The following is a 13,825-nucleotide window of genomic DNA, read 5'->3' as shown; positions in this document are numbered from 1 at the left end:
AATGGCACTTACAACTCATACATATGCAAAGTTCTCATCAATAGAAGCGAATTAAGTTCAAACAGCAGGTAATTGCTATAAGTCGTTGAAGAGTGCCCTCGACTATCTTTCGTCTCCATCATCAGACTGAAATGGCACTTATAACTCATATATATGCAAAGTTCTCATCAATAGAAACGAATTAAGTTCAAAGAGCAGGTAATTGCTATAAATCGTTAAAGAGTTCCCTCGACTAACTTTTGTCTCCATCATCAGACTGTAATGGCACTTATAACTCATACGGGTGCAAAGTTCTCATCAATAGAAACGAATTAAGTTCAAAAAGAAGGTAATTGCTATAAATTGTTGAAGAGTTCCCTCGACTATCTTTCTTCTCCATCATCAGATCGACTCCAGACCTTTATTAAATAGTAGTGCTTTATAGTGCTTAATGAAAACATGATTAAATTTACTAGTCACCCTTACGATTTTTGAAAGTTTCCCTCGATTTCTCTGGGATCCCATCATCAGATCCTGGTTTCCTTATCATGGTACCAAACTATGAATATCTCCTTTCCAACAAAAAAAGAATTATCAAAATCGGTTCATAAACGAAGAAGTTATCTCCGAACATACATAAAAAAAAAATATATACGGTCGAATTGAGTAACCTCCTCCTTTTTTTGAAGTCGGTTAAAAAATTAGAAATAAAAGTGTATTATTAATATAATGTTCATGACGGTGTTCTCGCTATCTGTGAGCTGTTTCTCCACTTCGAACTGCAGGTACCTACACATATGCTTTTATTAAAAGACTAGCTTTGTCCTGCGGTTTCACACGCATTAATTTGAGGATAAAAAATAGTTTTATAGCTTCCTCTATAAATGGGCTATCCAACACAAAATTAATTTTTCAGTTCGAACTAGTACTTTCGGATATTAGCGCGTTTAAACAAACAATATTAGGTATTTATTTATTGGAATCCAAACTGATTATGTGCTTGTAAACATTTAATAAACTCTAAAAATACAATTATAATTATGATAAAAAAGATTTATGTTATCTACATCTACTAAAAAAAGTCTGTAAATTATTATTTTTTTTTTTTTTTAATAAAAATACGTCTAATGTAGAACAACCTCAGAGAGTTAATTTGGTCGATATCGTGCCGCGACGTTCGGGGTGCCCACACGGAAAATTGGTCTTCTTCACTATTTGATTACGTTCCAAGATCCCTTGTGAGGTTTTACTAAAAAATTACGCGCTATGAGCTTCGAATGTCGTTTTCGCTCTAAAATTGGTAGGTATAAATAATTTATCGTTCCTTTACGTGTAATGTGCAACATGTAGCCCGTAATCTGGGATATCAGCATTTTAGCAGAGGAACTGAGCAGCCAGTAAAATACCACATTTAAGTCTATGAAATATATAAAGTAGAAATCAGTCTTCAAATGTTTTTCTGTTTTATTTTCTTGTCAAAGAAGACAAGGAATAGGCCTATTATTTACTGTAAACATATCTTCTAATTACAGTGGAATTAATTAGTTTAGTTACCTTACTCTGGTAAATTCAGCTGTCTAAAAAATTTCATATTTTAAAACGAATAATTATTACAAAAGTTCACTATAATAATATAATGACTCCGAAACTCCATGACTTGGAAACCCCATCGCTCTGGTAGTAGCGTATGTATCGTATAGGCGCTAACACATCGGCGATTGCGGGTTCTATTTCCTTTCGGGATAGATATTTAAGTTTGTACAAATATTTCTTATCGGTCTGGCTGTGTCCTTGTGGATCTCCCCAAAGTGCCTCGGAGAGCACGTAAAGGAGTAGGTACCGGTTGTTATCAAAGATACTCATAGTAGAGAATATATCCACCAACCTGCAGTAGGGTAGCGTGATGTATTAAACTGTTCCCCTTCTCTGACATGGAGTACCTAAGTCTATGTCCAGTAGTCGGATGTTACAGACATTTGAATCAATACATTAATAATTAAATCTAATAATTGTGTTTGCTCGCAAACAAAAAAAAACCGACTTCAATTACATCGACAAGTAATACAACGTAGATCGACGAAAAAATAGTCATGCAACTACGCGTTATCAAAGATTACTCAAAAAGTAGTTATCAGATCTCGATAAAATTTATATGTGACCACATGATAAACATCAGCTTTCGATTGAAATTTGTCGAAATCGGTCTACCCTGTCAAAAGTTCTGATGTAACATACATAAAAAAAAAATACAGTCGAATTGAGAACCTCCTCCTTTTTTGGAAGTCGGTTAAAAAATACTACACAATATAAGCCGCACAAAATCACAGCAGATAAATATGTGTAAGTTTAATAAACTAAATAAAAAGATAAATGTGTGTAATAGTTTGTCATGTAGTTTTTGAATACAAGAAACGCCATTGTACGCTGTACAACTCTGTAAACAATTACTTACATAAGAAGTCATTTACACATTTCAACACAATATTACAATGCATTGTCTTTTGAAAGTTCAGCTCGTTTCATTCTAAGTTATTCGTTGCTCGCTCTGAGTTATTGTTACGTGAAATTTACAATCCTTTAAAATCTAGGATGTATTTCATTCGTTTTCTACTTTACTGGCCTAATGCCAGATTTTTTGATTGGACGGACATGGCTGTCTGAAGTATACTTGTATGAGTATATCGTGGCTGAATATTTTCTTTAAAATTGTTTTCAATAAGATTCTGTTAAATTTATTACGTTAACTTTAAGAAATTCATTTATTTTTCATTCATTTTTTTCTTTGTATTTTTTTAAATGTCTAAAGTGCAACAAGCTGCTTCTGCTGTTCCATAACTAATTGCTTAAGGGGTAATATAATGGGACATTTGTTAATTTAACAATTTATTATATGATATATGTATTTTTTGTAAATATAACTATGAAAAAATCTGTCCTTTAATTTTAGTTTATTCAAACCTGGTAAATGAAAATGAATCCTTGAAATGTATAATGCTGATGCCGAATGATTATACCAAATCGGATTTTGAGTTTCTTATTTTCAGGACTAGATTCAGATAGTTTTAAATAATAATTGTTTGCTCGCAAACGAAAAAAAAATCTGACTTCAATGTAATCATTGAATTTTGTTGAGGACAAGTATTAGCTTTTGATTAAAATAAGAATCATCAAAATCAGTATACCTACCCAGTGAAAAGTTATGTGGTATAATACAACGTAGGTCGACGAAAAATTTGTCAAGTAAATAGGTATGCATTATAAGATATAACTCGAAAAGTAATTGTTAAATCTTAATTAAAATTAAATGTGATTGTGTCATGTGACACGCAACATATTTTAACGTTAAAAAAAAATTGTCGAAATCGGCCCACCCAGTCGAAATTTCTCAAGTAAACAAAACAAATAATTGTTTTTGCAGATAAACGAAAAAAAAAAAAAAAACGACTTCAATTACATCGACAAGTAATACAACGTAGATCGACGAAAAAATAGTCAAGTAACTGCGCGTTATCAAAGATTACCAAAAAAATAGTTATCAGATCTCGATTAAATTTAAATGTGACCACATCATAAACATCAGCTTTTAATTAAATTTGTCAATACTAGCGCTATCATACGCAATTAGAAAGGAATTTATAAACAACAGATGTAACGATCGCGCCACCTAGCACATCGTTCGATAGTCACCTACCCTCATTTATTATATTACTCGAATTGTTCTGACGTGTATAAAACGAACGGTGTCACCTCGGCTAAGGCAGTCTTGGCTCTGGCTTGGCACGATACATTTGTTGTATCCTGCTAGTAGCTTAACCTAGACTCATTCGATAATTAATTTGTGCATACGAATTAATTGTTACATATTATGGCGGATAACTCGAGCAGTGAAGGTGAGCGTTGATACGTATCTCAAAGGAGATCTCCTTAAACCTACACCTGGGTCGCAAGTCCTAGGCACTGCTCTGAGTTATTCCCTCCGCCACACGATAGACACGTGTTCGGTGGACGTTACAATTTTGTTATAATCATTTTAAGTACTACCTACATAGTATTGTAAAGAGTGCGAGTATAACCTACGCCCGCGCCCTGAAACTATAGAATAGGAGTTTCCAACAGTCGAAAGACTACAAATTAAAAATTATCGAAATCGGTACACCCAGTAAAAAGTTATACGGATTGTCGAGAGTTTCCCTCGATTTGTCTGGGATCCCATCATCAAATTATGGTTTCCTTATCATGGTACAAAACTAGGGATATCTCCTTTCTAACAAAAAAAGAATTATCAAAATCAGTACATCCAGTAAAAAGTTATGCGGTATAATACAACGTAGGTCGACGAAAAAAGCGTCAAGTAAAAACGCATTATTAGATATAACTCGAAAAGTAGTTGTTAGATCTCGAATAAATTTAAATGGGATCAATTGAAACACACCATCTTTCGATTAAAAAAAAAATTGTTAAAATCGCTCCACCCGGTCAAAAGTTCTGATGTAACACACATAAAAAAAATACAGTCGAATTGAGAACCTCCTCCTTTTTTGGAAGTCGGTTAAAAATACAAATAAATTGAGAACCTCAGAAGAACTCATTCGTATGTTACAGTTTTCAAAGATCTTAGATCTTAGAGCCAAGAAGTTCAAATTCCTCTCTTTTGATAGACAGGTGTTAAAAGATGTAAGGTTGAAAACTAGAGAAACGTTTAGTATAACATAATTATGTACGAATAAAGATGAAAGAAATAATTTGTTTAGCTTAAATTTTTTTAAATTAGGTAGGTATCAAATGTAAGTATAGGTATGATATCTAATCATTTCCATCCATGTCTATCGATTATTTTATTTCCCATTTCAGTTGTTTTTTATTTGTGTTATATTATATTCAATAGTTGAGTAGTAGTTTGAGTAGTAGACGCCGCGTTGGCGCAACGGTTATAGCAATGGATTGTGCCTGTTGCGCTGGCGGTTGCGGGTTCGATCCCCGCACATGACAAACATTTGTATTGGCTATACAGATGTTTGCCGTGGTCTGGGTGTTTGTGCAGTCCTTGTGGGTCTCCCCACCGTGCCTCGGAGAGCACGTTAAGCCGTCGGTCCCGGTTGTTATCATATACACCTGATAGCGATCGTTACTCATAGTAGGGAATATATCCGCCAACCCGCATTGGAGCAGCGTGGTGGATTAAGCTCTGATCCTTCTCCTACATGGGGAAAGAGGCCTATGCCCAGCAGTGGGATATTACAGGCTGAAGCGTATATTATTTTCAATAACTAACAATAAGTATTATTTAAAATAAATTATTTCTTAAAAAATGCATTCGCAATCACAAATTCCAATTTAGGTACAATGAGTACAATTTTCATCTGAAACGATTTCAATCAGATGAGACGTTAGTTAAGGACGAGAAAGGTGTTGAGGTGATTTTCGATTCCAGCCCAAAAGTACTTCAGTAACCGTCGTCACCTGTCATCTCATCGACCCCATAACCTCGTTAGAATTTAATTTGCGAGTGCCGTGGATAAAGTGTAATTTAATAAGTGATCTACTATGAGCACACGAAAGTTATTCGCAAAATTCGCGATATTAAAATCTGAATTAGCTACTTATGAATTGTAATAGCTCGACATTCAAGCGGGTAATATAATTTGTTACGAAAAAGAACGTTAGACGTGATCGTGAACGTTTTTACATGCTTTTCATAACATTGATAATTGAGCTGGAATATTTGTTACGGTAAAATGTGACGAGTCATTGACCGAGATTGTGTTGTGTTTGAAGTATTATTAAGACTATTTGACATATGTATCTGTCTGTGAATATGGATGTTTGTTTCTATTCCACGCAAATTCTATTGCACCTGAAAATTTAAGCTTAACTCGGTATGTGGATAGTATGAGATCAAGAATATAGCAGCAGAATGCGTAAAGGTTTTCTGTACCTATACTAACTTGTTTGCAGCCCACAGTTTCCTCAGTTTACCCGCGTAACTTCCAACCCGTAGAAATGGGATAAAAAGTAGAAACTCGACGCACCAGGTGTCATTACTAGAAGTAGTTTTTGCGTGAAAGCAAGCAGCTCACAAGCTTTTGCATATAAAATGGTAGTAGAATAATAATTAGCTAATTACTTTAATATGTGTTGTTTAAATTTACACCAATCTAGCTGACGCAGCGAGCTTTGAATCGCTATGTTTTTTTTAATGTGAATATATGTAGGAGAAGGATTATCCATCACGCTGCTCCTCTGCGGGCTGGCGGATATGTAGCCTACCATGTGTAACGATCGTTTTCAGGTTATTTATGATAACAACTGGGACCGACAGCTTAACGTGCTCTCCGAGGCACGGTGGGCAGGCCCAAAAGGACAGACATCCAAACCGGAAAGAAATATTTGTACAATATCCATCCCGAGCGGGAATCGAACCCGCAAACCGGCGGTGTTTTAGGCAACTACTCGCACCACTACACTAGTGGTTGATGAAGCGTAGAGTTAAGTGGTTGTTGATATATAAAAAAAGATTTCAATTTTCTTTTTTATATACCCATCTTCTAACAGTAACAATCACAATAAAAAGTGAATTATACAACAATAACATGGGTACATATATGTCGGCGATTCATTTTCATATATATACATATGTACAGGTAGATAAACCAATTAAAAAAAAATGAAAACAACGTTTTAATGTAAAAAAAAAGTGAATAGCTTCCATTAAAATTAACTATATATTAACAAATGAGAATGTACAAAAATATTTCTTTTTTCAAAAGCTATTCGTCGACCTCATTATTTTTAATTGTATCTACAACCAACAAGAAACGACCTTTTTGCTTTAGCAATCTTAATTTGTATTGTCAGCTACTAAATTACCAGAGTCGGCTGGACACTTAAAACCCATTGTTATTTTATTTCTTTTAAGGTTTTTACCTGTCTTCGCTAAAATAATTAAGGAGGGAAAAATAAATATTTCGAAGATTTTTTTTTTTTTTTGTAAATGTTATCTTGTTTTCACGTGGCAAGCTTTTTTTGTTTTTACCTTCGTTTCCCTGGCTATATTCAAATATAGTGAAACTATATTTAATAGATTTTTCACTTTTTTTTCTGTTGTGCAATCAAGAGTATAATTTTAGATATTATTATTATTATTAATTGAATTTAGTTTTTGATCTAACTACTATTAGATTAGAACTCATTGGTAGAATTAAATAAAGACATTTTTAAAATTTTCATTAATTATAATTACGCTCGGCAAGGGTATTTACAGGCTATCAATTTTTTTTTATAATTTTGAATTCACTAAATTACATATAAAATAATTATGAAGTACAAGTCAAGTTAGGTAAAATCGCGTATTACGATTTTTTACTATAAAGACTAACTTGTACGGCACAAAAAATAAAATTAAGTTAAGCACTTTATTTTCAGGAAATAAGATTATTAATTTACAATAGTACACTAACAAGAAACGGAGATGTAATATTTTTTTTGCCGAATGTTGATAAACATCCTTAGTTATAAAATAGATCTTTTATTAGTGGTTATTATGTAACTTATGTACATTAATCCAAGAAAGGTAGGTAGCTAAAGTACATTAATCAAAGAAATGATATAAATAAATTTATTTTATGACGTTCTAAAATTTTTAGTTCATTCAAATTAATGTTTTTTTTTTTAAATTTGTGTTATATCTGGAATAAGGAACTAATAGGCTTTTATTTGGGCACTGATATTCAGCGAAGGAAGGAAATATCTTTTTGGAGGAATAAACCTAAAAATGAGTTAGTTTGTTATTTGAGCAAATTCATAAAATGTAGGCTTTTTATTAATACACTGCGCAAAATTTATAAGTAGATCAAAAATATTACAATGAAAGTAACAAATAATGCAATCTTCCTAAAACCTTAAAAGTAATTATTAAACTCCTTGTTTTTTTTTTAAATCCAAATAACCACCTTTATTAGTAATGTCATTTGTATAATTGTTTATCTACACTAATGTTGTAACATTCTACTTAAGTTTCCAATACTTGACTTATAATTACTACTGTTATAGCACAGACAACAAAACACTCAATTTAAGCAATTTCACATGATGGTATAATATCCACATCGATATCGTAAAATCTCATTATAACATCGCGCGCATGCGCGCAGCTGCGCTCTCATTGGTTAGATTTTAATGGCGGCAAAATCACTGTGACAATACACGTACGCGTGAATTTAATTTAATAAATTAAAAGTTAAAAATGGATAGCGACGATGATATTTGTACGCCTCCGGATATTCTAGAATTGGCAACAAAATTAACTCACAATCTTTTGCCAGAAAAATCTAGAAAATTATATGAAAATTAACATTAACTTTCAGAATTGTACCATCCAAAATTTGAACAATTATTATAAATAAACTATTGTCAGCTTTTACTCTTGTTGTTTGATTAATTGCATTAGTGAAGATAAAGTAGTGTAAGCAACTGCATATAACACGGGTATTAAAACACTCGTTACTATTATGAAACTCGCTGCGCTCGTTTCATAAACTCACACTCGTGTTTTAATACCCTTCATTATATGACAGTTGCATAAACTACTATTTATTTTTTTTTAAAGTCAAATAATAACTTCTTTCGCAAATGAATAGTAAAATAGAGCTACAGATGACTTTTTTTTGTTTATCGACTACTATAGCAAGCAATATTCTAAAAATATTTAATCGCGGATATTTTATCAGTTAGAACTATACCTAAGTGGTTCAAGATAGTGGTGTAAATTTCAAGATGTAGATTAGTGTCGAGTAAAATCGATTAAGCCGGTCCTGAGGTAGTTGATAGATACTATTTAGATTAGCAAAACTTAGAAATGACATGATAGTTCGCTGAGTATACTAGGAACTGTCTTCGTTCAGGATGGAGTTGCAACTGATCTGATTTAATCGAGAATAGATGATGTCGAAGTTGTGTAATCAAATATACAATTCGTAGGAACGTATTTCAATCATTAATTGGTATAATTACTTATAGAAGAAACTATTCCTAACTACATTAGTATTGAAATAATTTAAATGTTAGACACTTTTGATGAAAAATCTTGGCGTTAGAGTCTTATTATTGAGCTCCAAATTTTAAATAAAATGATTAAGCAGAAGATATCGTCATCCATCTAAAATCTAAATAATTTCTATTCTTAACTCGTTAATTTCACTTAGATTTGTACAACCGCACAATCGTGGGCTCTACAACAAGTCTTGAGTTTTAGCAATTACCATGTAAATTTGCAAAGTTCGCGAAATAATTTAACGGGATGTAGACGCCGGATTCAAAACAATTTATATGTTAATTCAGCTAGTATGGACTGGGTTTCTGTACACGAACAACTTCACTCCTCTTCAGATATACTGCCGAACACTCAAGTTATGAATAATTATTACGAATATTACCTGTGATTATGATCCAGCGCAACGTATAATTTCATTAAAAACTAACGCTGGACTCCAACAAAATGGTTTCATTTACAGGCAGGATGATTTTTAAGTTTTCTTAATATAAATAGGTCTATTTGAAGATGTTTATTGAATTTGAAGAAGGATTCTGAGTCCATCTGCTTGAGCTACTGAGAGCACGTGCTTACGAAGTTTCAACTATACTCGTACTCAATTATATAATAAAATCTAGTGTATTTCAACAATACAGTAGATTTTTAGATAACAATCTATAGTTCATCATCAATTCAGCCTATTGCAGTCCACTGCTGGACATAGGCCTTCCCAAGTTCACCACAAACTCATGTGTGTTGCCCATAGTCATTACGCTGGGCAGGTGGGTTGGTGACCGCAGGGCTGGCTTAGTCGCACCAAAGACGCTGCTGCCCGTCTTCGGACTGTGTTTTTCAAAGCCAGGAGTTGGATGATTATCCCGCCATAGGTCGGCTTTATAAGTTCCAAGGTGTTAGTGGAACTGTGTTATCCCTTAGTCGCCTCTTACGACACCCACAGGAAGAGAGAGAGAGTGGCTATATTCTTTAATGCCGTAGCCACACAGCTTATCTATTCTATTAGTTCCTAAATGAAAATCTAAGATCAGCCGGATTTTACCTTATTTAGATTATGATGGAAGGTAAGCGAACGAGGTATTATGAAAAAAGTCTCTTTGTTTTTTTGGCAAGAAGATTATCAATGTTCGATTTCAATTTCGATTCGATTTATGCGTTTTCTAATTAATATTTTTTATGTACACAAATTTCTATACTTAATTGGCTGACAGTAAAACTTTAGCATTAATGTAAAACCAAAACTCGAAGAGTCAATTCGGAACACCAATTCCACGTACATGTTTCAGTTGCAAAACAAACTAATACTCACATGGGAAGTGGCCACGCAAACAGTACTTTCGTTACAAACATTTAATCGTGTTGGAATCTGCAACTCCATTTCAATCGAGAACTCGCTGAATCAGAATCGATTAACGAGAAATTTCAAGCTCAAATCGATTTTAACTACGAATTCTTGGCAACTGGGAGCCATCTCAAACTTCGCGAGAATTAAATACGGCTTTGATTGTATCGTATTCAATCTTCTGCCAGTTTGAGACGATTTCGATTATAATAATGTTGAACAATTTGGTAATTGCTTACGAATATGAAGTCGATTTAAATTTGTTTGAGACTTAATCGTTTGGAAAATTGTAACTCGCAATCATAAGTCATGTCAGTAAGTATTAGGTGTTAAGAAATATTGAATAAATTAAATTAGCGCTAGTTGAAAACTAAAAGGAAAATAAAAGTTAACTGTAATTAACCTGATGCGCAGATGGTTCTCTTTATATAGATTTTTTTTTACGGAAATTCAAGTACATTAGTAATATAACAACTACTTTTATGTGGTGCGTGTAATGGTGCATGTAGGTGCCTAAACGCTGGCGGTATGGGGGTTCGATTCCTGCTCGCTATGGATATATTCACATTCAGCATATAACATGCCACTGCTGGGCATAGAGCTCTTTCTCCATGTAAGAGCAGGATTGGAGCTTAATCCACCACGCTTCTCCACTGCGGGTTGGCGGATGTGTTCCTTAATATGAGTATTGAGTAACGATCGCTATCAGGTAATTATGATAACAACCGGGACCGACGCCTTAACGTGCTCTCCGAGGCACGGTGGAGAGATCCACAATAACAGACATCCGAACCGTAAAGAGATATTTGTACAAATATAAACATATTCAATCTATATTTTCCAATTTTCTTTGATTTCTTGATATAATATGATTTGATATGATGATATGAAAATAAAGTATCCTAAGACTGTATAAATAACATACAGAAATAAACTTGTTTAAGAATGTTATACCCATAATTTTAATTTAGTGTGCTTAGGCTTCAAGATTAATTATCTTAAAAATATATTTTTATTGCACAACCCTAAGTTTCTATTATGAAAACAAAGTAGTAACAAAATATTAAAACGTAAAGTGAAAACGGTAATCTTGATCTTAATAACAAACCTGTAATCCACATGTTTTCCCGCGATCGAAATCTGTTCAGGACGTATGTTTTGTAGACAATAGAGGCTCAATGAAATTTCGGTTTCTACGAAGTTTTACTAAGAGTCTCGACTGAATGCTAAGGTTCTCGTTATGTCCAGATAAGATCAGCGGCGGAAATTAAGGGGAAATTGTATTTGTTTCTTATACAACGACGTCGTCGCAATAAAGACGCCGTCTTAGCCACGCTGTGTATAAATAAACGTTAATTCTGTATGAGGATAAGCTGGATAAGTAAATCTTTCCTTTGGCTATAAAAATTGCTTATATAAATAACTATTTGATGCAGACCTTTGCCCTGATCGGTACCTATTCTATTGGCTTATTTATTTTTAACCGACTTCAAAAAAGGGGGAGGTTGCTCAGTAAAGTTGCTATATATATATATATAATATATATAAAATATATCTAATATATAAAATTCTCGTGTCACGGTGTTTGTAGTTAAACTCCTCCGAAACGGCTTGACCGATTCTCATGAAATTTTGTGTGCATATCGGGTAGGTCTGAGAATCGAACAACATCTATTTTTCATACTCTTCAGTTATAAGGGGGGAGGGGGGGAGGATTAAGGGGCTTTATAACATATATGGCAAAACAACGTTTGCGGGGTCAGCTAGTATATATATATTTTAATGTATGTTCGGAGATAACTTCGTCGTTTGTGAACCGATTTTGATAATTCTTTTTTTGTTGGAAAGGGGATATCCCTGTTATGGTACCATAATAAGGAAACCAGGATCTGATGATGGGATCCTAGAGAAATCGAGGGAAACTCACGAAAATCCGCATAACTTTTTACTGGATGTACTAATTTTGATGATTTTTGGAACGAAGTTCCTTACGGCAGGCTTGACATTTGACTGGACGACCGAACTGAAAAAAATGTGATACTAAAACCGTAAGAAAAATATATAACGGAAGTGACGTAATATAAGTCACACGACTGTATAATATGACGCTTGTAAAACTAAAATATTACTAGTAAACTTTTTTTAAATATTTATGTAATTTTATACTGCCGACAAAAATAATATGTTTTTTTATTTCACTTAATAGTTTGAATTATTATTATTATTTTGTTTGGTTATTTTGTTTTACGGTATTTCTTATTTTCTAAAATACTAAATTTCCTAAATATTTTTATGTACTTAATTAAAAACCAATCAACAAAATTAAAAAAATAAAAAATAAATTGTGTTGCTTCTATACTATCCGAAGGAACTTCGCTCCTACCTGGTGTTTCATGACATCACATAATTAAGTTAATCGAAAGCTGATGTTTATCATGTGGCCATATTTAAATTTCATCGAGATCTGATCACAACTTTTGGAGTAATCTTTGATAATGCGTCTTTACTTGACTATTTTTTCGTCTACCTACGTTGTATCACTTGTCGATATAATTGAAGTCGTTTTTTTTCGTTGCTTGCAAACACAATTATGATTATAATGATATAAAAATGTATTGCTTTTAAGTTATTTCTAATACTTTGTCTTTGTCAAGATTAAAACACAGACATATTTAAACAAAATTTCACTAAGTAATTTATATTTAGTCGATTGATTCGATACCTAGCTTTTTGATATGGACATAAAAAAAGAAAAGAGTCCACATTATAACTTCAGTTACTCATTATAATCTAAGATAAGCTTTTAAATTAATTTCACAACTAGCTGCTCGGACAGACTTCATTCTGTCAGAAGTTAATAGATTTTTATATAACTATATAGAATTTTTTGAATTTTTTTATTTATTTTTTAAGTATATTATATATATTACCTAATATATAAAATTCTCGTGTCGCGGTATTTGTAGTTAAACTCCTCCGAAACGGCTTGACCGATTCTCATGAAATTTTGTGTGTATATTGGGTAGGTCTGAGAATCGAACAACATCTATTTTTCATCCCCATAAATGTTAAGAGTAGTCCACCCCTATTTTTTTAAAAAAATTTATATAAGTTATTTATTTTTTATTTTATTATGATTTGGCGTTAAAAAATACACACAACCCTAAATTTTCCCCCTCCTACCATTAACCCATATTTTTAAATAGCGTTTAGCGGCAAGACAACGTTTGCCGAGCCAGCTAGTAATATATATATACCTTCCGTGGGCCTTAAGGAAGATACAAATATATATACTAGCCGAATTGGCTGAGCCACTCTCGAGCTATGCGCTTAGCAATATCATTTTCATTTATATATATATATAAAAAATATTAGCAAAAACCATACGAAAACATCGATCAAGATAACCTTTTTATAAGGATAACAGTTATCAACCAATTTTTTTTATGTTTTTCGAATAA

This window comes from Melitaea cinxia, chromosome 6 (genome assembly GCF_905220565.1).
Source record: "Melitaea cinxia chromosome 6, ilMelCinx1.1, whole genome shotgun sequence".
In the NCBI taxonomy this organism is placed as follows: Eukaryota; Metazoa; Arthropoda; class Insecta; order Lepidoptera; family Nymphalidae; genus Melitaea; species Melitaea cinxia.
Note: the sequence above shows the minus strand (reverse complement) of the source record.